The 4,912-nt window shown below is 42.4% G+C and overlaps 2 long non-coding RNA genes across 4 annotated transcripts in view; one reads left to right on the top strand and one right to left on the bottom strand.

Annotated features, from left to right (window-relative positions):
* Positions 1-2,572, top strand: part of LOC106525587 (uncharacterized) — a 12,164-nt gene extending 9,592 nt beyond the window's left edge. The window contains exon 4 of the long non-coding RNA XR_001311139.1: positions 2,104-2,572. This is a non-coding gene — a long non-coding RNA (uncharacterized LOC106525587). The remainder of the gene's footprint in view (positions 1-2,103) is intronic.
* LOC106525586 (uncharacterized) overlaps positions 414-4,912 on the bottom strand; it is a 9,721-nt gene continuing 5,222 nt past the window's right edge. Inside the window, exons 2-5 of one of the 3 annotated variants that reach the window (XR_001311138.1) lie at positions 4,513-4,585; positions 4,324-4,415; positions 2,862-3,468; positions 414-1,304 (exon numbers count right to left, since the gene is read on the bottom strand). This is a non-coding gene — a long non-coding RNA (uncharacterized LOC106525586). Of the gene's footprint in view, positions 1,305-2,665; positions 3,469-4,323; positions 4,416-4,512; positions 4,586-4,912 lie in introns of those variants that run through there. The other 2 variants (XR_001311136.1, XR_001311137.1) reach the window with 2 other exon arrangements.

Here is a 4,912-nt window from a genome sequence, read left to right as displayed (position 1 = left end):
TAGAAGTAAAAAGTAGACTGAAAAATAATTACTCAAGTAAAGTACAGATACCCAAAAATTCTACTTAAGTACAGTAACAAAATATTTGTAATTAGTTACTTTACATRTCTGGAAAAACATGATGTCATGATGCTCTGGATCATTCCAATGCATGGAACTGTAGCTGATCTGCAGAGCTCCTTRAGTGACAGACTGCTCCTAAATGCACAAAGGAGCGTTAYCYCAGATCCTTCCTCCCATCAGTTGTTAGACTCTACAACCACTGTTCCCAACAACCTRGATAAATATCCGTTTGTATTTGAACATCAAACAACTCTACCTCAATCATTACATAAATAATGACCAGTGGTAATTGTACATCTTTTTCCTGGACTTAACGATTGAGTTCGTCTCAATTTGACCCCCCCCCCCCCCATCTGCTGCTGTTGCACCTAAATTTCCCTGCCACGGGACAATAAAGGCTGTTTCTATTCTATTCTACAGTATGTGTCTCATCAGGGCCGTGACGTGTCCCACAGGCTGGGATAAGAGAAACACGCAGAGTTTTGGACTGAGGAAAGTCAAACGCAGCTTTGGTGCAGAGCTCAGACTCAGCAGGAAGTTTATGAATGATGTGTGAGAACGACTCTCTCCATTCATGAAAGTTTGCCTTCTTTCTCAGGCTTTCTTTCTTGGCACGAACTCTGTCTGTAGTTTACATTCTTCTTCACAACCTGACTTTGTGTTTCAGGCTGAATAAAACAACCCAAACAGGACAGACCAGGCTGCAGCTGCACAATCGTTACSCTTCTCAAACACAAGTGTAAAAGCTCCTACGTGTCATTTCTGCTCGTTTAAATCATGCATTTATATTAATTTTTTTCCTGTTAGCAGCATCCTCTGTGTGCTTAATGAAAGCTGACTGAAGGCTCTGTGTGCAGAAGAGAACAGGCAGTAAGATGAGCTGCAGAGGACTTATTGTTGCAGCTCTGCCCTGATGACTCTTCTCACGAAATCATGKGTGTGGGAGGGGAGGACTAACGAAGGAGCGTTCAGAAACGAGGTTCTCACCATCAGACCTGACAGAAACATGAAATAAAATATAAACATGAGTTTAACCTGTCTTTATTCAGACTAATGGACTTTAGAAAAACTCTCAAACATTTGAGTTTCCTGGTTGGTTCTGGTTGGATCTGTTGGMTTTAATTTGTTGAGTTCTCACCAGGTTTTAGGAAGAAGCAACTCAGAGTCTCACAGGTCTGCAATATCAGGGGTGTCCAATCCTGGTCCTGGGGGGCCGCGATCCTCTGTGTTTTAGATGTTTCCTGTAGAACCAAAAAAAAAAAACAAAAAAAAAACCCTTCAGGATAGTGGTCCTCCAGGACCAGGACTCAGGAGGTCATAGATGGATGAAGAGGACAACAACATGAACCATCAGGATCAGGATCAGAGCCACTTTGTCCTGAGCTGAAGGAAGATGGATGATGGATAGATGGATGGATGGATTGATGGATGGACGGAGGCAGGGAAAAATGGATGGATGGATATTGGATGGATGATGGATGGGTGGATGGATTGATGATGGATGGATGATGGATGGATGATAGATGGATGGATGGATGGATGGATGGATGGAGGCAGGGAGAAATGGATGAATGGATGGATGGATACTGGATGGATGGATGGATGGATGGAGGCAGGGAGAAATGGATGGATATTGGATGGATGGATGGATGATGGATGGATGGATGATGGATGGATGGATGATGGGTGGATGGATGGATGGATGGATGGATGATGGATGGATGTAGCTCTGCAGGTGATTACAGGTTGAAGTGTTTCTCCTGAATCTGATTCATGGATTTGTCAGAGTGACTGAAGATGTTAAATAACCTCGTCTCCTGTCTTTGTGTCTCCTGTCTTTCTGTCTGTCTTTCTGTCTCCTGTCTTTGTGTCTCCTGTCTTTCTGTCTCCTGTCTTTCTGTCTCCTGTCTTTCTGTCTCCTGTCTTTGTGTCCATGTCTCTGTCTCCAAACCAGACAGCTGGTCTCAGCACCACTCAATTGAACTGTTTCTCCATGCTGCTGGACTCTCTTCTTCATCACTCTGTTTTTCTGGACTGTAGATCCTCCTGGACCTTTCTGACCTGGTGGAGAGCTGATGGTCCAGGTCCAGGACCTGAGAGACCTGGACCTCCAGCTCATCTAATGCTGATGCTCAGCCCACACTGGGCCAATGACACCAAACAGCAGCAGGTTTTCAACAGGACTGAGAAGAATCAAAATGTCCTGGATCATTATGTTTTGCTTATTCTAGCTTGTTTTGCTTATTTTAGCTACCGTTTAGTTCATTTTATACATTTTAGCTTACATTTTGCTAATTTTCGCTACTGTTTTGTTCATTTTACATCGTTTTTCATATTAGCTATTGCTTTGATATTTTAGCTACTGTTTTGTACATTTTAGCTTATGTTTTGCTTATTTTAACAATTGTATAGCTACTATTTTAGCTACTGTTTTGTTCATTTTAGCTTGTTTTGCTTATTTTAGACATTATTTTTGCTATCGTTTTGGTATTCTCCCCAGTCGTGAACAATAACAGTCCACCTTTGTGATGCTGCCACACATTTATATTTTGACTCAGTTTTGTTGTCTGCTTGGAAACAAACAAACATCTAAACAACAACGTTACCTCTGGTGTTTTTATTAAAGCATTCGAGGCATCCTAGTTTTGGATTAGTTGGGAAAAATCAACATATTTTTAACTCTTTGTTTCAGAAGTACAGCTGTTTCCGATGGAGAGAAGGTTCCAGGTTCCCGCACACCAACATGTCATGAAAACAGAATCCTGAGGCAGGATTAAGCAATAAGAGCCAACAATTACCTCCTCTCTGAACACTGTGTTCACCAACGTTAACCATCCGTCTGCTCACGAGCCACACTCATTAGGAGATTACTCAGCCAGACCTGAAACCTTCTTTCACAAGACGGAGAAGAACCTCAGAAATACAGAACAGTAAAACTGARWGACTGAAATATTAAGTTTTTAARTGAACTTTGTGAAGAGGATWMGTTCATCTGGTAAAGTTCTGGACATGTCCCACTGGGAGGAGACCCCAGGGGACATGCTGGTCTGGGACACCGRGTAGTCCTCCCTGAAGATCTGGAGGAGGTAGAGGTCTGGATCTCTGCGGTGTGTTGGTACGCTACTTCCTGTCTCTAAGTGGGAGGAGCCGCCTACTTTTATTGACTTGTTTACCTGGTCCCACCTGTGTTTACCTGGTCCCACCTGTGTCCTCTGCTCTCCTCGTGTCTGGGTCATCGTCTTTAAACACAGGAGGCTGAAGACAACAGATGTTCTGAAGCTGATGGACTTTTTCCGTTCCTCGCCTCGTCTGCAGAGCTGTAATTAAAGACGTGTCTCATCCCCGCCTGTGTCTTCTTCATGTTTTCATGTCGGATCAGAGACTTCCAGCCAAGGAGAGGTTCACCTTACAGACAGAAGACAACAAGGAGTTCATCAAACACAGATGTGGGTCACCTGGCCCCACCCTGGAGTCGAGCCCGATTCTGATACCGAGTAAAACGTCACACGGAAGAAAATAGTTTTATGATAATCGTTTGCAAAGACTAACATTTTAACACGGGTTTAACTAAACAGCTGTAACGTGATAAAATTAGCTACCATTAGCTAATATTATCTAGCATTAGCTTACTGTGAGCTAATATTAGCTGCCATTAGCTAATATTAGCTGCCATTAGCTTACTGTGAGCTCATATTAGCTGACATTAGCTTACCGTGAGCTAACGTTAACTACCGTCAGCTTACAGTGAGCTAACATTAACTACCATTAGCTTACCGTGAGCTAATATTAGCTGACATTAGTTTCCTGTGAGCTAATATTATCTAGCATAAGCTTACCATGCACTAACATTAGCTACCATCAAATTATAATTAGCTACCATTAGCTTACTATTAGCWAATATTAGCTACCATTAGTTTACAGTGAGCTAACATTAACTACCATTAGCTTACTGTGAGCTAGTATTAGCTGACATTAGCTTACCGTGAGCTAAAATTATCTAGCATTAGCTTACAATGCGCTACCATTAGCTAATATTAGCTACCATTAGCTTACCGTGAGCTAACATTATCTAGCATTAGCTTACTGTGCACTATCATTAGCTAATATTAGCTACCATTAGTTTGCAGTGAGCTAACATTATCTAGCATTACCTCACTGTGCGCTAACATTAGCTACCATTAGCTAATATTAGCTACGATTAGGTTACCATCAGCTAATATTAGCTACCAATAGTTTACTGTGTGTGCTAACATTATCCACCTTTAGCCTCTGCTGTCATGCTGTCTCTTCAGRGTCACCCTGCTGTATGGTCCGGTACATTCTTCAGTACTTTTCCTTCGAGTTTCATGTGTCTGGTGTGTTTGAAATGGAACAAAATAAAATGTACTTGTTGTTAATATGATGATTTRGRCCACATCGAGGCGGCTCTCTGCTCAAAGCAAACAGAACCTGGGCCACGGGCCGACTCCTGAGTGGCAGTCAAAAGCCTTGGTGCTACAATCAGTTTCCTCACAGCTGAGATCTGAGGAATAAAAACGAGAAAAACTAAAACTTTGCGTTTCTAAAGTAATGGGTGTTGGTTCATGGTTCAAAAGTGACTCAAAGTTCAGCTGGTCCTTCTAAAAGCTTGGCAGGACTGGATGTCACATGATGATCATGACGAGCCTCACAACGTGGCTGAAAAGGTACCATCTTGACCCGGTTTGGTCTGGTTTTGTTTGTTACCCTGACACAGTGTCATCAGACTCAGAGTTTCTCTACTGCAGGTCACACATTCCCCTACAGTTGATACAATCTCACATCTGTGTGTGTGTGTGTGTGTGTGTGTGTGTGTGTGTGTGTGTGTGTG

The sequence above is a fragment of the Austrofundulus limnaeus genome, unplaced genomic scaffold (assembly GCF_001266775.1).
Source record: "Austrofundulus limnaeus strain Quisiro unplaced genomic scaffold, Austrofundulus_limnaeus-1.0 Scaffold235, whole genome shotgun sequence".
NCBI classification, from domain to species: Eukaryota; Metazoa; Chordata; class Actinopteri; order Cyprinodontiformes; family Rivulidae; genus Austrofundulus; species Austrofundulus limnaeus.
The sequence above is the reverse complement of the archived record's forward strand: the minus strand, read 5'-3'. Positions and strand labels throughout refer to the sequence as shown.